Here is a 24,568-nt window from a genome sequence, read left to right as displayed (position 1 = left end):
AGTTGGGAATCGAGAATCAGTAACCTTTTCATGACCTCAACACTGTACTAAAATACAAGGACAGGGTTTCAGCTGCACTGTTCAGTGGCAGAGCTGACCTGCACTGAATCTACAGTGTGAAACACACAGCATGACCAAAGTAGTCTGATTGTTGAACTAATGACTCCTATAAGCCAGTTCGTTTTATTGAATCTTCCATCATGTCCAACTCGAAGTGAACCAAGAACTATACTGTTGTACCTTAAGGCTCCTGAGACTTAAAGGCAGTGCAGTTACTGACTGGTGGTTCATATGACAATGTGTAGTTATAAACAGGCCTATACATGAGTTTTATTGAAATATATATATATTAGAATTTTTATTTAATATATAGTTGCATTAGGACCAATTACTGGATTGCATTTATGGATCTAAAATGTTTTTGAAATGTCATTAATAAAAGTCTGTGTAAACTAGCTTTTTTGCAAGAATTGTATTGATCTCGGATTTGATATCTCCGCTTTAATGAAAAGATCTAATCCTTTTGCAGCATACTGCTCAAGGCAGCAAATGCAGAAAAAATTGCATTTCTTTTTTCAAATATTCTTTCCTCAAAAGTAAGAATCGTTAATGGTACCATAAAGAAATGCATATCATTAAGAAGAATCGGAATCATAAAATTCCTTATGATTCCCATCCCCAAGAATACTACAATCAGAACAAACAACACTCCGTCACTTTCAAGCATGCAGCACATGCCTAACATTATTAAATATAAATAGCCATATTACGATTTTAATTTTAATTCTATTAATTGTGCAGACCTATAAAAGGCACCAATAAACCAATAAAAGCAGAGCACAAAATTTTTCAGCATAAATGTAGGTCCCATCACAAGTTAACTATAAGAGATGAAGCTGTAGAATGATTGCTGACTTTATATTATACCTCATTTACATACTGAAATTTTGACATAGTAAAATAAAATACTGTTTCCCCAACAAGCAGCTAAACATATCCATTACCACAGGCACGCCCGTCCGCCCGCCCACAAAAGGCCTACTGAGATAATTAGCACTGCCAAAACAAGCGGGAAGGCATAATTAAATATTAATAAAACAACAGCAAATGGAGAGGTAAGACCAAGACTAATTGGCTACTATCAAATGATTCAAACCTTGTGTACATATCTCACCTGAGAGGTGATGTAATAATGTTCCGGATCAGGGTTTTTCTCCAATAACGTAAATCATAAGTAAGAGGTGTGTTTCATGCGACTACTTACGATTCACGTTTCTGGCAGTCCTGCAAGAGTGGTTCTATTATTCTGTCCTCTGCAAATTGAGAAAGAAAGAATTAAAGACATTACAACATATCCACAGCAAAATATTCATACATATAAACATACACTCTTGGAAAGCTGTGGTCTGGACACTACGAATTGTTGAAATGTCATCAAACATCAATTAACTCATTGTGGAATTTCTAAATGCAAACATTCTTGTAGTTCAACAGAGTTAATGGGGTGGATAAACAATTGTTTTTGAGTATTGAACCCTCACACACTTTTTTGGCAGTAACTCATTTTTAATGACAGAGGCATTTCCTCTCCTGTCCAACGAAAGATACTTTGATTTTCATATTGTTTCAGATTGAAAGTGTGCTTTCATTTTCATCTCTTATTAGTCATCCAATAACTGACTAGTCAATCAGTGAGGTTGACTAATTTATCTAGATCTTTTTTTTTTCTTTTTTTTTTTTTTACTTTTTTGTATGCAAGAATGCATCCTATGTAAAAGCCTTCCTAAGAATCAGCCTCACAAATGCTCACCTAGAAAATAAGAATGAAATGTATAATGCCTTTCAATAATGCACAGTAGGTGTGACCAGGGAGCACAGAGGCTACCGAAAGGAAACCAGCTCATACACAACATTCATTGTAACATACACCTCACGAAATGTTTTCATACACGAATTCCAAGTTCTTTCACTCAGATCCCAGAGGTAACATGAGGACAGACAACTTCTTGCTGCCTTAATCCTACGTGACAAAGGCAGTAGAGGGGAAAACACACACAACACCTAAAGCACTGAAAGACTGGATGAAATGTGACCATCTACACGCACCGGTGTCTCAAGTTGAAACTAAGGCCAATTTCCTGGGATTTTTCTGAAGTACTTCCACAAAATTGACCACAGTGTGGCTGAGGCAGCGTTGGACAAGAATAATGATTATTAGATAAGACAGACAAAAGAACAGCCCTTGGGTAACAGGCTGCTTTCTACACTCAGAATCAGTGTAGTCCAGCTGCAATGGAAGATTTGCACGCAGAACTCAACAGAAAGCTCTGCAGAATTGCAACTAAAAAGTTCTACAAATCCCACCCCTTGCATGTGTGTTTATTATTTTGGATAATTTGGTTATACTTTCAGGTCTCAAAGAGTATAGCCCTCTTAGTTCCATTGAACACATTTTCCAGTGTTTAAATCCATTCCACAACATTCCACATATTTTCCCAAAAATCTGCAGAGATTAATCAATTTCTGCTTAAATCAACTATGCGTAAAGTACTCGAAGCAAATCATCCTTTTGTATCTTTATTGATTCAGTCAAACTGATTCAAAATATTCATTAATCAGTTGTTTGGAAATAAAACTAAGATGGGTGACATGTTGGAACCATAAACTGTGCTTAAAGGAATAGTTCACCCAAAAATGAAAATTTGCTGATAATTTACTCACCCTCAGGCCATCCAAGATGTATCAGAGATTCTTTCTTCATCAAAACAGAATTTAAGACTTTTAGGATTTCATTTCAAGATGTATCAGATGTATTTCTTCATCAAAACAGAATTTAAGACTTTTAGGATTTCATTTCAGGCCGCCGCCTCTAAACAATGCAAGTGAATGTCCTCCATTTTTTTGACGTTCCAAAATGCATGTTTAGGGTGCATCAAAATAATCCACACAAATCCAGTCGACAATAATGGTCTTCTGAACCCAAACGGTTGATTATTTTTAGAAACAAAACAATACTTATATACTTTTTAACTAAAAAAGTTTGCTTCCGTACATGAAATTTTGTGGAATGGTTTTAAATATGATAAAATGTATTTATTAAACAGCTGAAAAACAGAGTACTACACTCGTATTGGTCACTGAAAGCTTTATCTAATTGGCCAAAATATTTAACAAAAACAAACATGCAAGGGCCAGATCATGTGCATAACTTGAATGGCAGGAATTGAAATTCTGCAAAAATTGTGCGGACCTGCTTATGAGACACCACCCAAATAAAACAAAAAAAATCTACGGGTCTCCACAGGTCCCCACAAGGCTTTAACATTAAGCCTTGCTTTTACAAGATCCTTACAACTGTTACTTGCTATGACAACTAACAAAATCATAAATTTTTGATTCACTGAAACACTGTCACTGTTTTATACAAGTCTCTTGTCTGACATCACAAAACAAAAGAGGAAACAGAACACTGCAGTGGTAACATTGCACACGTCTAATCCTTGGGCAGTGACGTTATGCATGCTCTGGGACAAAGGGCAAAAGAGGGTCATGTTTTTGGAAAGGAGCTACGTAACACTTTCTTTCTAGCTGCTCTCAAACAGCAGTTCAGCACAACACTGTTATGCTGCCAACCCCCCTGAAAGAAACACTCTACTGCAGTTTTGTAGGGAAGGGAATCGTAAGCAATTTATCAATTTCGGTTCAGATTCTGATTCCTCTTACAAGTCCGGTTCATTAATGGTTCCATTAATGATACTTTTAGTACTTTTGAGGAAGTAATTGGAAATAAAGCACAATTTGTTTTTTATTATTTATTTACTGCCCTGATGAGAGCATTTCATATCTTGCAAATGATGATAATGATATTTAAAAATAAATAAATAAATATTCAAAACCAGTTCTCGATTCCCAACTCTAGAGTTTGGGTAAGATGGGTAGCTGCCCCATTAAGAATGATCCTTATGTATTGGAATGTGAGGTCTTTATGTTGATGGGTCATAATCAAAATGTGGCGTCACTAATACTGGTATACTGATAGACAGGCACCAATATCTGGATGGTTAAAAAAAATCCTATCATCACTAGAAGCGATGCTGCTGAGTGAATACTGACAAGGAAAAACAAATGTGCAAATCCAAATTAAAAGATCACTATTGCTTCTCCATAAGGTATTACTGAAAGTTCAGTTGTAGTGGATAAATACCCACACAATTTACATCAAGGCAAGAGACAAGACTGATCAAACAGAACATTCTCAACTTTCACATTTAGATCCATCTGAATGCACTTTACACATTGTACAACAGTTACCATACCATAGCTGTTGCGTTGGTGTAATCATCAGCCAACCTTTGGGACTCGAGTATTTTGTCAAAACTGAATGCTAGCAGTACAATACATGAGTTTTTGTAAGCACGACTGTGACTCTTAAGAGTGTAGGTCTACTAAAAGTAACGTGAGAATGAAATTGCACCATGAAAAGTACTAGTCAACTACGAAGATAGCCAGCCAAAGAACTCTAGATGCAAGAGCAGCGATAAGTGCTATACAAACATGAAATACTCACAGCCTTAGCCCCCTGGCTGTGTTCTTAATGAGGGAGCAGCACTTGGTGTCTGGGTCAAGTAAATTTGATATTTTGCTTTCCTTCAGAGAAGAGTTCACACCTACCAAGAAATCCAAATGTGATGGCTGGAGCCCGGTCACAAGAGTGCGCGCGCATAGGGGGCCTGGGTAGCTCAGCGAGTAAAGACGCTGACAACCACCCCTGGAGTCACGAGTTTGAATCCAGGGCATGCCGAGTGACTCCAGCCAGGTCTCCTAAGCAATCAAATTGGCCCGGTTGCTAGGGAGGGTAGAATCACATGGGGTAACCTCCTCGTGGTCGCTATAATGTGGTTCTCGCTCTCAGTGAGGCGCGTGGTGAGTTGTGCATGGATACTGCGGAGAATAGCATGAGGCCTCCACACGCGCTATGTCTCCGTGGTAACGCGCTCAACAAGCCATGTGATAAGATGCACGGATAGCATTTGAGGCAATTGAGATTCGTCCTCCGCCACCCGGATTGAGGAGAGTCATCATGCCACCACGAGGACTTGTGTGCACACAATGGGTCAGTTATGCACTATTACACAAATGAAGCAATATTGTCAATATATAGAACAAAGCCACATGACTTCACGAGCCCAAATGTTGGCTGTAAAGTTAAAGAAATATGCAAGACTTGGAAAACAGGACTGCAAAAGGTCACATTCGTGGTAATCCATTTGTTGGAAATCAAAAATCAAACCCTTTTGGTTGACTTAAGATTTTAATTCTTGCCAAATTCAACTCCTTTACTGTTAATTTCAGACATACCCCAACCTTTCTTATACACCAACCCAGTATAGTTCATTCTTCTTTCACTCGAAAAAACCATTAGCAGAGGGGGAAAAAAAGGGTTGTCACAATGTTCCTGTAAGGGTGTGAAATCTAATATTTGGTTTCTCCAATCGGCATATTAGGGAGATGGGGGATCTTCATTATTCTATTTCATGTGAAAACAAAGAAAATACATGGATGCACAGAGTATTAAACGTGGTGTCAAGCCTTGGCTCACATAGCTGAGAATTTGATTCATAAACGATGTACTGTCAGGTAAGCTACTTTAAGTTATAAAAATATTGTAGTTTGTTATTTTAAACCGTATAACTTTCTTCTGTGCAACAAAAGGAAATATATATTTAAAAAAAAAATAAAAATAAAAATAAATAAATAAACTTCGCACAGCTTTTAGCCATGAAAATGAAAGCGAGTTTTGACTCTGGGCTGTCAAGCGCCAATAAAGGGCCATAAAACCACATTAAAAGTAGTCAATATCATTTATACACGATCATAACAGCTACCTTATAAAAGCTGTTTTATTCTATAGTGCATCCGGAAAGTATTCACAGCGCTTCACTTTTTCCACATTTTGTTATGTTACAGCCTTATTCCAAAATGGATTAAATTCATTATTTTCCTCAAAATTCTACATACAATACCCCATAATGACAACGTGAAATAAGTTTGTTTGAAATCTTTGCAAATTAAAAAAAAAAAAATAAAAAAAAAAAAAAAAAACATCACATGTACATAAGTATTCACAGCCTTTGCCATGACACTCAAAATTGAGCTCAGGTGCATCCTGTTTCCACTGATCATCCTTGAGATGTTTCTACAACTTGATTGGAGTCCACCTGTGGTTAACAGTGCAAGTCAGAGCACAAACCAAGCCATGAAGTCCAAGGAATTGTCTGTAGACCTCCGAGACAGGATTGTATCGGGGCACAGATCTGGGGAAGGGTACAGAAAAATGTCTGCAGCATTGAAGGTCCCATTGAGCACAGTGGCCTCCATCATCCGTAAATGGAAGTTTGGAACCACCAGGACTCTTCCTAGAGCTGGCCGCCTGGCCAAACTGAGCGATCGGGGGAGAAGGGCCTTAGTCAGGGAGGTGACCAAGAACCCGATGGTCACTCTGACAGAGCTCCAGCGTTTCTCTGTGGAGAGAGGAGAACCTTCCAGAAGAACAACCATCTCTGCAGCATTCTACCAATCAGGCCTGTATGGTAGAGTGGCCAGACGGAAGCCACTCCTCAGTAAAAGGCACATGACAGCCCACCTGGAGTTGCCAAAAGGCACCTGAAGGACTCTCAGACTATGAGAAACAAAGATTGAACTCTTTGGCCTGAATGGCAAGCGTCATGTCTGGAGGAAACCAGGCACCGCTCATCACCTGGCCAATACCATCCCTACAGTGAAGCATGGTGGTGGCAGCGTCATGCTGTGGGGAAGTTTTTCAGCGGCAGGAACTGGGAGACAAGTCAGGATCGAGGGAAAGATGAATGCAGCAATGTACAGAGACATCCTTGATGAAAACCTGCTCCAGAGCGCTCTGGACTTCAGACAGGGGCGAACGTTCATCTTCCAACAGGACAACGACCCTAAGCACACAGCCAAGATAACAAAGGAGTGGCTACGGGACAACTCTGTGAATGTCCTTGAGTGGCCCAGCCAGAGCCCAGACTTGAACCCGATTGAACATCTCTGGAGAGATCTGAAAATGGCTGTGCACCTACGCTCCCCATCCAACCTGATGGAGCTTGAGAGGTCCTGCAAAGAATAATGGGAGAAATTGCCCAAAAATAGGTGTGCCAAGCTTGTAGCATCATACTCAAAAAGACTTGAGGCTGTAATTGGTGCCAAAGGTGCTTCAAAGTATTGAGCAAAGGCTGTGAATACTTATGTACATGTGATTTTTTTTTTCTTTTCGTTTTTTATTTGTAATAAATTTGCAAAGATTTCAAACAAACTGCTTTCACGTTGTCATTATGGGGTATTGTTTGTAGAATTTTGAGGAAAAAAAAGAATTTAATCCATTTTGGAATAAAGCTGTAACATAACAAAATGTGGAAAAAGTGAAGCACTGTGAATACTTTCCGGATGCACTGTATATGTAGAGGGTCCCCTTAGGGGGGCTGCCATATTGATCACATGACCATACGTATAATAAATCTCAGCAACCGCCCTGTTTTTGAACAATTTTGATCATAGATGAAATTGTCTGACTCTGAATAGTTATTTTCTACAACGTCATCGATAACTGAAAACTATTGCATTTGAAAGATGCTGCATCCATTATGACAAATAAAATGATAACAAGTGCACCTTTAGTCGTTGTTCTCTCTCAAATTAAATCATTGATCAACTCCCAAAAGGCAGCGCACAAATCAAATACTGGACGTCAATAACAGACCTTTTTTGGTTCTTGCATGTCTCATGACCAAACGTCAGGACATCAAACCTACGCCGTCGGCAGATTTGATTTGGACGCTGCTTTTGAGAGTTGTTGATTGATTTTGATTTGTGAATAATAACTTTTCTGTCTGTTCATCACACGATGTGATCGTATATAATGAAAGCGTTTAAAGAATTTTCTTTTTTGGGTGACCTATTCTTTTAAGTGGGCAATATCAGCTGAGCTACTCTCAGGCTATGAAATATGTAGTTAAGTAAGTAGCATCACTACTTTTAGTTACTTTGCAACACATGTGGGAATAATTTATAATGTATGTATTCTGGGTTACAGACCTCAAATTCCAGCACACTTGACATAAAAGCTTTCAGACCAAGCATTCTGTAAATTCTTCACTCACTGTGAATAATATCAGTCTTGCAAATTTGGGAATGTTAATAGGACCAAGAAAGTCAACAAGAAAAATGGATTATGTCTTACGATTTTTTTATTTATGTAGGCATGTTGAATCACAGTATGGTCAGATTGAGACAGTGGGTAGAGATTGAAGGCATGGGTATACATCGATTTTCCACTTTCAGTGATTGTGTGAAGCCTCCACACGTGCTATGTCTCCGTGGCAAAGCGCTCAACAAGCCACGTGATAAGATGCGCATGGTTGTGTAGTAACGAATCACTACACGACCACGAGGACTTAAAAGCGCACTGGGAATTGGGCATTCCAAATTGGGTGAAAAAAATGGGGGGAAAAAATCCACAAAAAAAAAAATTTTAGATGTTTTACTGGAAAACAAGATTTTTGACATGAAGGTCTGTCCATCCATAGCTAACAACATGAGAAAGCTTTGGAGGTTGCTTGAAAAGCCAAGCAATTTCCTTTACACCCATGTTAAACCTCACAGTACCATCCATTCACATGGTGTCCCCAATATCTAGAGCAAACGGTAAATAACAAAATTGTTGTTAGTTCAGAAGTACAGGACAATGTTAACCAGTAGAGAAGTGCTCGCACAGATACACCTGACTGTGAATCAGAAGAGGAAACCGCATTCATTTATCATAGCAGGAATGCATAGAAGAAATTCCTTCCGCCCATCATGCTCCTCTCAGAGAGATGTTGATGCTATGCTTTGAGGCAGTCGAGACCTGTTTCTCATAACACTGTTGAGTTGGGGTAGGCTGAGGAAACTGATCTGAGATCAGCACAGCAGGGGTGCATTTCCTAAGAGCAGGCTAAATCTGACAGTCCGTGTAATGATATCAAATCAAGCAATGTGGCCCATAATGCAGCTCCACCGTGAGGCCCACTACATAGATCCATGGCTAGCCTCAGGTTACAGCTGCTTGAGGAAACTGTACAGATTGGGCCAGCAAGTCTCTACTCCAGTTACAAAGAAGAAAAAAACTGAAACAAAAGAGATACATAAGAGGGAAGGAATTCAACAGAAAGGGAAGATATAACTCTCCTTTGTACAGCAACTCAGTATTAGGGTTGGGTACAGAGAAACAGTTCTTGTTCAGAACCAGTTCCATTCTTTAAAAAACACCGGAAATGTATAATATTCATGACTTGTTTCCCTAAGTGCAATTTTCTGTCGATATGGATGGAACACCGTACTTAACTACTCAGTGTTTCCAGCAGTGCATTTCAGCCCTCTACTGGGTCTACCGCATAAAACCGACAGTGCTTCCAGTGTATTTGATTCCAGAATGAATGACTCTGAGCCGGTTCTTTTTAATCTTCAACGCAAAACATACGGTGCTTCCGGTATAGTCTGATTCCCAAACAAATGACTACGAGCCGGTTATTTTTAGTGACTCAAAATCACTTATACATCAACCAGAGCAGTTACTGAATGCATCTTAAACTGTGACGCAAGTTATGAATGTCCAACTCGAAATAAAATAAGAACTGTGAAAATCTAACAAGCCTAAAATACAACATTAGACTACATATCGCCTGATGATTCACACATACTCAGTGAGCTGGGCTTGAGCAGTGCATTTTCGCTTCGGCGCCGCTATTAACAAATTACAGCCTTTACATTGAGAGCAGGAGCTGCGAGGTGTCGCGTCCCAGAAGCGGCAGTGAGCGGATAGTTTAGGTATTGAGCCTGTTTTTGCCGCGCGGCTCACGCTGAACACAGCTGCTCTGGGTGCAGTAAAAAAACTAAAATAATCAGGAGATTATAGAAAAGGCACAAAAATTAATGCATTTATGTCTCTAAAAAGTCTGCAAACAAGGTTTTTTTTTACAAGAACTGTAATAAATTTACTTCTGATTTATTATATTTGTTATAAACCCGAAATGATCTAATTTGGCAACAGTCTGCTGAGGGCAGTAAATGCAGTAAGACTAGTTACTTATTTCCAAACAATCCTTCCTCAAAAGTACTAAAATAATCGTTACTGGAATCGTTACAAAACCAGAATCGCTGAATTCCTTATCCCTACTCCCTAATCAGTCATAATTGTGTATCTGCTTGGAATGGGTCATAAATGGCAGAATAATCATCCAACAACCGTCCAGTACAGTGGTTCTCAAAGTGTGGGGCACGCCCCGTAGGGGGGGCGTGGAGGTATTGCAAGGGGGGCGTGGAAGACTGACCTGTCCTCAAATTTCATTCACATTCACACATTCAACAAAAATAGTGAAAATACACATTAGAACCGATGTGCAGAATTTATTTTCTCCTGCCTTGTTTAAACTTTCGCTTGGCACCACAGCGCATCATGCACGAGCAGCTGTTGACAGCCCAAAGCGTTGATGTCAGGTGCGCTCATTTAAACAAAGTCAGTTCAAATGAGTGACGAGGTGAATTAACACTTAAATTTCGGTCTGTCTCTCACACAACACTACCATATGGCTTCAGAAGAATTTAAATCTAAGGCACAAGTGTTATGGATGACTTTAATGCCACTTTTGTGTGCTTTCGGAGCATGGACAGCCACAAACACGATCCTCTCTTCCCTCAATCTTGCGTTTCACGGATGAAAAAAGTAATACTGATTTTGAACGACGAGGGTAAAGTTTTTCTTTTTTCAAAGGGGGGCATGACCTGAAAAAAAAATGGAGAACCACTGGACTAGTAAATTAATAAGGTTTTATTACTATTATTTTTTTTTTTTTTTATATTTTTAGGTGAAGTGCTTTAACATACAGACACCATACCATGCTTTAGCCGTTATATGGCTTGCACTGCAAAACGTTTACTTGTATCCTAATATTTATCCTCTTTAAAAGCATACATTCTGAAAGACATTGTTGGCTATTGAGCTGCGTCTCATGCTATTTTCTGAGCATCCTGTTACAAGCGTTGCATTTTTAGGACTTCAAAAACTAGTGCAACTGCATTCGACAAGAACATGACTTAAGCACCCTCTAAGAAGCCAGACTAATTACAGAGCTTCCAATCAGTTGATAAATTGAGGCAACTCACTGACTAGTCAATTCTGAAAATGGGTAGTTTTGCACAACACGAGTATCTACAGCACCTCTCAAACAGCAGACCATCATGAGTTGAGCTCACCCAATGAATTAATCAACACCAAAATGATAAGTGCAAATCAAGTTGAAGCCAAAATCCTGACAATAGTCTAGACTCTAGTCCTTTCAAATACAAAACTTTCCCAGAAGACATGGAAAGGCATGCCATTGAACAAATTTCTTAGAAGAAAAAAAAAAAACTCCTTAAGGGGAAAACCCACAACAACATCTGTAACTCTATATTTATAAAAGACACGAGGGAGCTAATATCAGATCTTAAAGAGCATAAACATCTAACCAATCACATTTTATCAACTGGCTCTTACTAGAATTGGCTTGTTGAGTTTATTATGGCAATTTTTACTTTGAGCTCAGAGTTAACAGGCAACAGAAGTGCATTAGGTAATAGGCTGAGTAGATAACATGGTCCATTTCTATTGGGCCATCTTTTATTTCAAGCCCCAACCAGACGACAGACTAGGAAGATCCCATTCAGAAAAAAGTGCCTGCTAAACATATGGCTGTTCTGCTGGGAGACGTTCAGATGCTTTTTACCACTGTGCCATTATTATTAGGGTCCCAGACTTCACAGGGAGAAAGAAAGATTTTAATTGGTTCTGTCAAGCAGATGAGGATAAGAGACAGAGAGGATGCTGGTAAAACCAGCAAGATGAGGTGTAAGTGTGGAGGAGTATGTGAGTGGGCTATGGGCTGGTGATGTCAGACATACAGAGAACTCCAACTGTAAAACACTGGCTACATTCACACAGTCAGTGTTTGGGGTTGACTGTATTTACTAAGAGGTGTGACTCTTGACTTGTGCTGTTCATACATACATCAGATTACAATAGTGGCTCAAAACACTGACGTCATGTAAACACGAAAGCCATTTTCCTTACAAGTTTTTGAAGCGTATGCATGTGCATGGACCGAATTACTCAAGTAACGTAACAGAATGAAGTGCTACATATTAACAAGTCGGCAAGAATTCAACATTTCTGAGGAGTACAGCTGTGAAAAATAAAAATAAAATTAACTAGAACACACCAATTTTAAATTTCGACTCTGTCCCTCATGTCCACATCTGTGCTCAAGTATGCTGGGGAAGTCACGGAGTATGGCATAAGAGGGCAACCCCACTATTGCAGTGCGATAATGCGGCAAGCTTTGATGGAAAGTAAAAAATAAAATAAAAATACAGCAGCAGCTTTGAAACATTAGGAAATAAAGCAAAGCTATACAAGAAAAAATCATAGCAAAGTCCTTCTTAGACGCCATGATTCGTTATTTACACCAGCAACGCAGGGAATCTGTTACATCCACTTTACACTGGAGAGAGTACATGGGTATACGGGTAGAGTATGCAACTAAAGGCTTTTGCACACAAGAGGCAACGTTATCATGCGAAACAAATCAGACAAATGGCCCCCATCACATTAAAAGCTAGGTGAATGATCGGCATTAGCACATTTATGCCTTTACAATAGGTGGCGCTTTTCTACAAGCAATTTTACCTCTCCGCCCATCACGGATAAGAACTTCAAAGTTCAATAGTAAACAACCATGCAATCAAGGTATGAAAAACAGTTCTCTAGCAAGCCAGTCGAAAAAATAAAAACACATTGCCTACGAGCTACAACAGTGATGAAGAGTTTGTTGCTGATTGGCTCAATGAGAAAGAAAACATTCAAGCCACTTTCACAAACTAATTCAAATCACCTGCAGGACAAGTTGACTGACCATGTATAGGCTTCACCACAGTCTGAGGAGCAATTAGAAATAATAGTGTGTAAAAATAATTGTAACTTTAAAACAAATGTTATCAATTGCCATGATGTGTACATTGCCATGCTGTGTACATTCGTTTAAAATCACTGGCAATGTACAAATATTACAACGGTTGAAAGAATGTTATCAACTGGAACAATAATGATAATATCTTATTGCCATGTGCATCTTATTCTGTTATGTACATTTGTTTAAAATCACTGCGTATTACACAAATAATGACTAAAAATTGCTGTCAACTGAATTTACATTTGTTAAAAAACCTGCATGTTTTGAATTAAAGTTGACATCCAAGAGTCTGTATAATGCAACCAATAAAACCCATCTTCAGTCCGATCCATTATTAGATACTTTAATACTGCTAATGACGTTGAATTTGGGTCACACATTGACCACAAAACTGACAGGAGCAACTCTGGTGGAAAGACGGCACCTGGATTGAAAAACCTTCGGAGGACTCAGCATATTTCCATCTCTAAGTTACCGGAAAACCACATGAAAATATACACCACACATGATACAAGCATGTAAGCAGTGCAGAGTAGGTCCCATTCAAACATCACAGGCTAACCGAACTCACTCTTAAAATTACTGTAAATTTTGCCGATTCAACTTAAATATATGGTATAGAATGTGATCGCCATTCTTGTTCGTAACCACACTGTGTGTGAACATAACCATATTTAGTAATACAAAGTTTCAACAAGAATTACAACCGTATTCTGCTGATGTGTAAACATAGCCATTGGGAAAAAAATGCTGTACTAAGAAAGGGGTCTGAGACGATTGAGGCAGAGAAAGTGTTTGTCTTCTATTCTCTATCTAATCTTATCATCTCCCTCCTCTGAGATGATCGCCAACCAGATAAGCCGGCAGTCTCAAAAAGGCATATGTCTTCATTAGATCTGAGAAAATGAATAAACGGACTCAGCTGTCTGTTTTCCCTGTGCAGATTTGGCAAACACAGACACAAACAACAAGGCGCACCGTAACAAACACCTGCACTCAATAACAGATACAATACACCTTGACACCTATGGTGCTTTTCCACAAACATTCATTAGGCTAATGGAGCACAAGAACGCTTAATCTGAGTACTGTTGCAACACACCACTTATCACTTTCAATCTTTACACCAAAACCCTCCATTTTCCATGATGAATGGCATGGGCTAAACATTCAGGACAGCAAGCTTAACGACCATAAAGCTTGATGTTTATAGCCATAAGGAACCGAAGAGAGTCTCGCTGCAGTCCATGAAACATTCTGTTGGCCGTGGACACGACAAGCAGCTTGCACATGGAGGCAGCACAGAGCCAGTCGCAAAAAATGGAAAGCTTCCATTGTCCTTAAATCCATCAACAGCTAGTCATCAGTTCCCCCAAAACTCTAAGCAGAGACGGAGGGAAAGAAAGGGGAGGGGGTGCTTCTATATTGCATTTCCAATGGTGTGGGGAGAGCAATTTCAGCAGCTGTACTTCGAGACAGTGTCTTCAGAGTTTAAAGCATCTCAAGAGTGTGCCGGTCTGAACAAGACAATAAGCAGACAAAAAGAGAGAGAAGAGCAAAATGTGAGGAAAAGTAAAGCGGAAGACAGTGCTAACTAAAATTTGCTCAAACAGATTAAAAGGTGAAATGGAAGAAAGCTTGAGCAACTTCAGAGCTGAATCAAAAATCAGCTTAACAATGTAACTACTAAAGAATCATTCTTGAAAGGGGTACTTTCTTGAATACGAAGTGCTCATTTAGATTTAGGAATAATGCACTAATCTGTTAATAAATAGGTCTAATCATACTTCTCGGCTGTGGTGTAACCTCAAGGCTTTTGGTTATTTAAAACACCCTAACTTCCTGTTTTGATACAGGACAGAAAACTGCACTGATCAAGCCATTATATTGGGTCTTTAAAGATGCACTAATTTCCCTGCCTGTGCCTCCAGTGAAATGCCTTTTAAAGTCAGACAGTCTTTTCGAGATCTCTTTGTCCACCTCTCCCTCTCTACAGGAGAACAGAAGTTTCTTTCAGCACTCTGAGCAAAGGTAGAATGGTCAGACGACAAGCTCTTTGAGAAACCTCCCCTGATCACTGGACATACACTGGTGCTCATTGTCCAACCTGGTCCACATTGAGAAAGGAGAACTGTGGGAATAGACACTGAAAGCCCACTGACTGCAGTTTGCCCAGACACTAACCTGATGTCTGATGCACCACTAATACTCACATTCACCAAGTAAACATTAAGGAGCCAAATGGCTGTTTTTAGTAGCCAAAATCACAGATTTTCTCAATTTAGACTGCTGTTCAGAAACAAGACAGAAAGCCAAAGAAAAGGAAGTCAGCTGATAACCCATTCATCGAAAGTTTAATAAACAGTATATATAGTTATGATAAGTCTGAATTCCCTTTTGTGTCAAATGTTCACACCCCTTTCATAATTTAAACAAATATAAGAGATATGATTTTTTTTTTATTTAGTACATCTCTTCAGAATCTACATTACAGATATTTACATAAAGTATAGTATGCATATAGTAGTGTGTTGTCTTCTTGAGCATCAATGAATGTTTGCACCTTGTGTAATAGTTGTGTACAAATCCCTCAATTGTGTCAAAAGCTTGATTTTATATACACTACTGGTCATAAGTTTTGAAACACTTATTCTTTATTATAATTTTTTTTCACATTTTAGAATAATAGTAAAGTCATCAAAACTATGGAATAACATAAATGGAACTATGGGAATTATGTTATGACTAAAAATCCAAAAAAAATCAAAACCGTGTTATATTTTAGCATCTTCAAAACAGTCACCCTTTGCCTAGAATTTGCAGGCATGTACTCTTGTCATTTTCTCAACCAACTTCTTGAGGTATCACCCTGGGATGCTTTTTAAACAGTATTGAAGGAGTTCCCATCTATGTTGGGCACTTATTGGCTGCTTTTCTTTATTATTTGGTCCAAGTCATCAATTTCAAAAACTTTTTTTTTAATAAAAATTTAGTTTTATAATGAAATAAATTAATATGGTAGCACAATTATATTTTTTAACTAATTTCAAACATTTAAGCATACACCTTCAGATCAAAAGATTTTTAAGATCATGAGTAACGCGTTTCAAAACTTTTGACCAGTAGTGTATATATACAATTTTAATCGTTTTAAAATATTGCCCTAGTCTCTTTACTGTTTACGGATGGCCTCAGACACTACAAGAGTGCAAATTGAATGAAATCCCCGATGCAGTTTATTGTGCTACTCCAATCCAAATCAATAATTACCAGAAGAAAAAAAGTGGTACACAATACGGGACTTTTAATTATAAAGGAGGCCCGAAATACACATGGGACTCTTATTTTGAGATGTCTGCACTCCCAGTTGTGAGCTCACTGATGGCTGATTCGCTGTAAAAGTGAAACTGATTCAGACTGCTAACCTGAGCTCCTGAGTTCAAACCCTCAGTTCTTTTCAGGTGATTCATGAAAAAGATCCGGTTCAAAAGAGTCATTTGTTCACAACTCTCTTGCGCTGGGTTTGTTGTTGCATGTGGTGCAGCAAGCTCGTCAAAAACAGAATGGGTGAAAAGTGGCGCGAGACACACTGGTTGTGCGCATTCTAAAAATATATTCAATAACTCACAGGATTATATCTGACAAAACCAAATATGAACGCACAAAACTCGACTGTCGCAATAGGCGACTAGATTTTAAATTGTCACAATCAATTATTTTTGGTTGCATTTGCAACCATTTTAGTCGCAGTCTGGAGGCCTGCTCAGCAGATGCTGACTGCGTTCACTTAAGGCTCCTGAGCAGATCTGATCTGCAAACAACAAAGAGAAGAATTCATTAAAAAGCACGCATACTGTACGTGTTTCCAAAAGCATTCATCTTCTCAGAACCAGAGGAACACAGGAAGCAGAGGAATCATCCCATGGCAAACAATGCTGTAAGATATAGACATACACCCACACTACTTAACTTTGCCCCTGCCTGTAAATATTACAATGTTTGAAGAGTCTCCCTCTCTGACACCTCAAACAATATCCATTTAGTTTAGTTGTGGTTCATCATATAGTTCAACACACAAACTGTAGCTCACTCTCTTATTTTTATGGATGATTGCTCATGCATTTCTCTACCTCGTTTAAGCAAAATCAAATCTCTTCATCCTTTATCTGGTCTATACCAGTGGCCTGTTGGAATTGGAGCAGCTGGGCTCAGTGATGGCCAACAATCCGATATTATCGACAAAGTACTGCATCGGACAAGACGGCTAGAATTTAGCAGCAGAATTTATTTGTTCAGTCTGTGAGGACCACTCCCTCAGGGTATTTAATACATTTAAAAAAAAATAAAATAAAAATAATCGGCAGCCAATAGTGATGGGAATCGTAAGGAATTTAATGATTCCAATTCCTCTGAACGATTAATCGAAAAGTCATGAAAATCATGTTTCCAGTATTGTTTTTAAAATGGAACTGGTTCTGAATGACCATGTTCCCAAACCTAGTGGCCACCACCCAGCAAAAAATGTAAAGGACAAATTCAAATCTGATGCGATTTACTTGCGTAAGCCCGACTTAACTTGTCTGAATTGTTCACTTGTCGGATAGCATGGTACAGACCACAAAACCTGTGAGAACCTTTTGACCCCATTTACATTAAGTCCTGTTCCTGTAGCTCAACTGGCAGAGCATGGCGCTAGCAACGCCAAGATCATCGGGAATACAGCAGAAAGAAAAAAAAAAAAAAAAAGTAGAACCAACAGCCTCAAGCCTGGAGTCGTTCATCTGAATACATCTTAAGAAAAGAACTGCTATAAATGATTAAGTAAAGACCTGACCTTGAACAACTTGAGTGCAAAATTGAATTTGAAACAGAGTCAAGTTTTCAAATAGGTCAATTATAAAATCACATCTTCAAGATCAGATTTCAACAAGTTCAACTTGGCAAAAAAAAAAGATGATGAGATTGCTTTTAACTGATGGATGCTCAATTTAATTATGCCTTGTGTTCTCTGCACAGAGAGAAAATAGTTTGATCACACAGGAGAAACACACTAGAGAGGTAAAGGGACTCCCATGTTGATTGCCAAGAAGTGAGGTCCCACAGGAAATCAGGAGTAAGCTAAATGTTGGGGGGCCTGGTTGCCTTGGTAACCATGCTGTGCATACAGGTGTCACATCATGTTTCTTATCCAGTCACAAAAAAGAGAGGAACAGAAGATCAGAGGTGTAAGATTCAACATCTTTTCCATTGTGCTTAATGACAAGCTATGTGGCAAGCAAATGGGATTAAATCAATGGCCAAGATTAGTTTCTTCTCTGAAAGTTTTTGAGGGACAAAGCTTCATATTCAACTGCCATATTTAACCTAACCAAGATAAAACACATTCTGAAAGCTTCACATATGGTGTACAGTAGCAAATATTATGCTTAAAGACAACAAAATCAGCATTGAGCCCATTTATTTTTTTCAATAAATGTCCATGGTCTTGCTGTGCATGATGTTTCTATGCACATAGGTAATAAAATAGTAAGGCTGTCAAATTACCGCCTTCATCTGGTACAATTATACACACACACAGTATATTTAACTTTTTATTTCTTTTTTTAAAGGGATAGTGGGATAGAGGGACCCTCCTGCCATCCCAGATATGTATGACTTTCTTCTGCAGAACACAAAGATTTTTAAATCAAAAAATCAAATCAAATCACTTTTATTGTCACACAGCCATATACACAAATGCAATGGTGTGTGAAATTCTTGGGTGCAGTTCCGATCAACATAGCAGTCGTGACAGTGATTTTAGAAGCATATCTCAACTCTGTAGGTCCATACAATGCAAGTGAATGGTGAATAGACCTTTGAAGATCCAATAATCACATAAAGGCCACATAAAAGTAAACCATAAAACTCCAGTGGTTAAATCCATATCTTCAAAAGTGATATGATAAGCATGTGAGAAACAGATTCATATATATATATATATATATATATATATATATATATATATATATATATATATATATATATATATATATTTTTTTTTTTTTTTACTATAAATCTCTTTTCACTTTCACGTTATTTCAGATATTGAAAGTGAAAGTGGAGATTTATGGTTAAATAGGACTTATTTAAAAATATTTAAATAGTTTCTCACCTGTCAATTTCACTTCTGAAGATATGGATTAAACCACAGAAGTTCTTTTATGTGGCCTTTATGTGATTGTTGGAGCTTCAAAAGGTCTGGTCAACATTAAAGGGATAGTTCACCCAAAAATGAAAATTTGTGTGTATCTGAGTTTCTTTCTTCATCATAACAGAATATAAGACTTTTAGGATATCATTTCAGACCTCCTCCTCTAAACAATGCAAGTGAACGTACTCCATTTTTTTGACGGGCCAAAATGCATATTTAGGGTGCATCAAAATAATCCACATGACTCCAGTAGACAAAAAGTTCTTCTGAAAGCAAACAATTTTTTATTTTGAGAAACAAAACCATACTTGTATACTTTTTAACTACAAATGATTGCTTCCGTACATCACTGTGACGTGCGCTCATGAGAGGGATGACGTAAGCTCGTTGGTAAGGTCACGCGTCACGTGGAGGAGGCAGGAAGCACGTTATTGTTTACAAGAGAAACTTGCAGACCAAGCACCGTTCACAAACCAAAACAATTTCAAAACAATATAAAATAAAAAATAATTTACAAATAATAATAAAAAAGAAAAATGTAAACAATGATGCGCTTCCTGACTCCTCCACGCGATGTCACCTTACCAACGAGCTTACGTCATCTCTCTAATGAGCTTGCGTCACAAAGATGTACGACATTTGTAGTTAAAGTATATAAGTACTGTTTTGTTTCTCAAAATAATCAATCGTTTGCGTTCAGAAGAATTTTATTTGTCGACTGGAGTCATGTGGATTATTTAGATGCACCCTGAATATGCATTTTGGACCATCAAAAAATGGAGTACATTCACTTGCATTGTCTAAAGGAGGAGGCCTGATATGAAATCCTAAAAGTCTTAAATTCTGTTTTGATGAAGAAAGAAACTCAGATACATCTTGGATGGCCTGAGGGTGAGTAAATGATCAGCAAATTATCATTTTTGGGTTTACTATTCCTTTAACTTGCATTGTAAGGACCTACAGAGCGGAGATATTCTTCTACATCTGGGATGGCATAAGGGTGAGTAAATGATGGGAATTTTAATTTTTGGGTGAACTATCCCTTAATTCATGCCCCATGACCCACCAACCCTTACAGAGAGCAGGGTGCCCTGAATGAGTAATGAGCCACTAACATAGGACGATTTCATGGAAAGGAACAGAATGCATGTTTAACAATGCATTTTTTAAAGTTGCACTTTTAACTCATTATCAAAACCGTGAACATAGTCAAACCTGTTTCTAATTTTTAAAAGCACAGAAGGAACACAAGAAAGCTTCCTGTGTGAACAGCCCTTAAGTCTACCTCGGACAGATTGAAAAACTCTATTGCAAAATATAATTGTGTTAGGCTTATGTGCAATGATATGGAAATAAAACAAATATATTGACTTTAAACACGTTTTGTAATGTCTATTCAATACTTTACCTGTCTGCCACAATTATGTAACATCTTAGAATTAGCTTCATTTGAGAGCTTTTCTCAGCAAATATTGATATATACGATTAATTTGACAAACATTTAATCTATTGACAGCCCTAAAGAGTTTTCATAATTTCTGATAAAAATGTTATACCTTTTTCCACCTCTGAAATAGGGGAAATATTAAGCAATTATATCAGCCCGACTCCACCTAATCATTTACATTTATTCATTTGGCAGACGCTTTTATCCAAAGCGACTTACAAGAGAGGAAAACATAAGCGAATCATCTTAGGAGACAGTGGTATGAAAAGTGCTGTATTACAAAGTATCACTAGCATCATAATAGTGTTCAAAACAGAATAAAGTGCAACAAAAAAAATATATATTTTTTTTTAATGTCTGGTTAAGTGGTCATGGAAAAGATGTGTTTTTAGTCGTTTTTTGAAGACAGAGAGTGAGTCAACTTCACGGATGGAGTTGGGAAGGTCGTTCCACCAACGTGGTATGATGAAGCTGAAAGTCCGGGAAAGTGTTTTGGTGCCTCTTTGTGTTGGTACAACAAGGCGACGTTCCTTAGCCGACCGCAGACTTCTAGTGGGCGTGTAGCTCTGCATAAATTATTTTAGGTATGCTGGAGCAGACCCAGTAACTGTTTTGTATGCCAGTATCAGAGCCTTGAATTTGATACGTGCATCAACCGGTAGCCAGTGGAAAGAGACAAGGAGTGGTGTAACGTGCTCTCTTTGGTTCATTAAAGACCAGACGTGCTGCTGCATTCTGGATCATTTAGAGGGGTCTAGTTGCACATGCAGGGAGGCCTGCAATGAGAGAGTTACAGTAGTCCAGTCTAGTTATGACAAGTGACTGGACAAGCAGTTGTGTGGCATGTTCAGAGAGGAAGGGTCTTATCTTCCTGATATTGTAGAGTGTAAATCTACATGATCTTGCGGTATTTGAGATGTGGTCTGTGAAATTTAGTCTGTTGTTGATGGTTACCCCTAGATTTCTGACCGATTTGGAAGGCGTTACTGTAGTTGCACCCAGCTGCGCGGTGATGTTGTGTTCAACATCAGGGTTGGCTGGAAAGACAAGGAGTTCAGTCTTGGCTGGGTTGAGTTGCAGGTGGTACTCCTTCAAATCCTAATGAGTAAAAAAAAATGTTCCAGCCTAAATTTTGCGCTGAATATTAGTTTCACTTTCAAACGTGTCACATCATTTGAAGTTAAAGGCATTGTGAAGGCCATTTCTTGTAGTCTTCATTTTCACTTTCATCCACAAATCCCACCAGAATACATTCTACCATTAGTTAAACAAGAAAAATAGAATCCCAAGTTTTGCACAATGGCATCCAGTGGCAAACACAGAGTGACCTTTATGCCACAGCCATGAGAGATGCTGTGCCTGAAGGTGCTGCTCACAATGACCATCAGGACTGAGGGATGAGACACTGGCAAGAGCTCTCATGAGAAAAAGATCAGCAAAACAATGGCTCAAGGAATAAAGAGGCATGTGGGGTAAGTTTAGTCATCATTTCTATAGCAAAGAGCCCTTCACAAACTCTTGTCAAGAAAACTAGTAAAGAAACTTCCTCAAGGCTCAACAATAAAGATTATTCCAGCAGAAGTTCAGATAAGGCTATTACTTGCTTTGCCAACTTTTTCACTGGTCCTACAACAAATATAACTAGGCATTTTAACAAAAAAATTGTCCAAAGAAATCTGCATTTAGTATATTTTTCCATTAAATTCTACTAATTTTCTTTGCAAAAATCATATTGTGTAGATCCATTACAGCTATAAAACATTATTGATTTTCCATTATAATTCTACAAACGATTCTTACTGTAGTCATTGTTGCAATTTCAACAAATCCTCATCCATGTTAGCCAGCTCAAAAAAGTTAGCTTGGTGCCATATTTAAATATTAGACATCATGGGTACATTGTTTTGCCAAACAAAAGTCCCTATGATGTCCAAAAATATTGTGAAAGTAGGCAGCTCACTAGGTTGAGACACAGCATCAGTGTACCAATATGTGGGTAGTTCATGTGATAGGGCTAAACAAGAGACAAGTATCTGGCGATATAGCAGACACATTTTTAAGTGGAAAGTGAAACAAAAACTTCTGGAAAAAAAAAAAATCTGTAGAATTCCTTAGGTTTTTTTTTTTTTATAGTAATGGACATACCATCAATAAATAAATAACTACTGAAAATAATATTTGATCTGTTTTATCTATTCTGCATCGCTTTTCAATCTAAGTAAAAAATTTGGCTTCTCTCTAGCTGAATATAAAAACCCCTCCATCACATATTTCTTTTGGATTCAGCCTTCCATTGGATACTGGAAACCTTTTTGGCAACTATACAGCCTTCTAGATATAAATGTGCTGTTAAAAAAGGTGTTATTTAACAATTTGAGATAATTTTAATCTTTCTTTCTTTCCCTGCACGTGTGTCAGAAAGGGCATCTCTCAACAAAGAATGAGAGAAAACAGCACCTTTAAATGCAATAATAAATTCCTCCTCCTGCGTTTGACATGTTTTGGAGATGTCTCATGTTCTGTGTTCATCTTTCTCCATTTGTGTTAGTCTCAAAGAAATAGCAACCAGTTACAGGACCTAAGATATACACTTTCCTAATGCAATCCTATAAATTTATCTAAATCAATTGACGCGTTATGCGTCCAATACCCATATTCACTAGCGAAGACAGCAAAGCAGTCTGGCTTACAGCAGCATGAACAACAGCTATCCAGGAGAACACAGAGGATTGGCAGGTCAGCAAACAAACAGACACGTGTCCACAAGCACATGCCTTTCGCTGGAGAGAGAGAGAGAGAAATACTGGCAAACACCACACAAACTCTACCTAGGAAGCACTGCTAGCCAAACAGCACACATCTTTCCCAAGGCTTCAGGCAGACAAAAGAGGGAGTGGGTGAGCCCGAGGGCATTGGAAAGACTCTGGAAAAGCTTAACGGAGCAGCAGGGTTTTTGCTACACTGTTATCTCAGGCTCAGCAGAGAGACAGCCTTTGATGTGCTAAAGCACCAACTACAGGCAAGAGGAAACGGGCTGGTGTGTTAAGTAAATGTAGGCAGACACTGATGTGCACATTCGCATAAGGTCTAAATAGAGACACAAAGATGCCAGTTAGTACATGTCCCAAGGCCAACTCTCCAGCTAGGTGAACATAATTTTGGTCCATGGTTTTAAAAAACACAAAAATAACCAAGTATAAAAAAAAAATAAAAAAAATAGAACATTAGAAAGTTGTTTTGCATTTGGCTCCTAGAAAAAAGGAAACTGGGTACATATGCATTTCAATAATTAAACAAATGCACAATTTCATTTTAGAGTTTACAAGGAAGGAGAATTTTGTTTTGTCAAAATTCAAAGTGTGGCAGATTAAAGGCCATTAAATGAGTCAACACATCTGATCCCTTACAAAAAGGGATACAAGAACTACATCTTCAGCAAACATTTATATTTTTGTTGAATGTTGTTGCTAATGTAAAATCATAGTAGGCTAAATCATGGCACCTTCTGAATCTCAACTTTTGCTAACTTTATGACAGTAGCGGATAACAGGGTTTACTGAAGTAACTATGGTATTTAGGCATAAACTACACTTTACCATGGTCAGTTTTTTGTAAAGGTATGCGACACGGACAGCAGATGGCTACAATGAAACAGGGACAATTTTTGGAAGAAAACCCCCAGTTAAAATGTTAATTACATATTTTACACTATGTTTCACTAAGACAAACTTAAAGCCAAGTTGCATCAACTTTGGCAATACAAATGAAGAATTGTGTATCATGACAATAAAACACATTAAATGGAACTGAAATTGAGAGAGAACCTGGGAAACGAGGAAAAAGAGGGAGTGTGACCATGCTGTACTG

The 24,568-nt window shown here is 38.2% G+C and overlaps 1 protein-coding gene across 2 annotated transcripts in view; it reads right to left on the bottom strand.

Moving 5' to 3' along the window:
- Nucleotides 1-24,568, bottom strand: part of LOC127443691 (F-box/WD repeat-containing protein 7) — a 252,595-nt gene that overhangs the window by 197,185 nt on the left and 30,842 nt on the right. For both annotated transcript variants that reach the window (XM_051702481.1, XM_051702480.1), the window contains one exon: nucleotides 1,265-1,313. The gene's annotated coding sequence lies outside the window, so the exon portion shown is untranslated. The remainder of the gene's footprint in view (nucleotides 1-1,264; nucleotides 1,314-24,568) is intronic.

Source organism: Myxocyprinus asiaticus, chromosome 7 (genome assembly GCF_019703515.2).
Source record: "Myxocyprinus asiaticus isolate MX2 ecotype Aquarium Trade chromosome 7, UBuf_Myxa_2, whole genome shotgun sequence".
Lineage (NCBI taxonomy): Eukaryota > Metazoa > Chordata > Actinopteri > Cypriniformes > Catostomidae > Myxocyprinus > Myxocyprinus asiaticus.
This window is presented reverse-complemented; position numbering and strand designations above follow the sequence as displayed.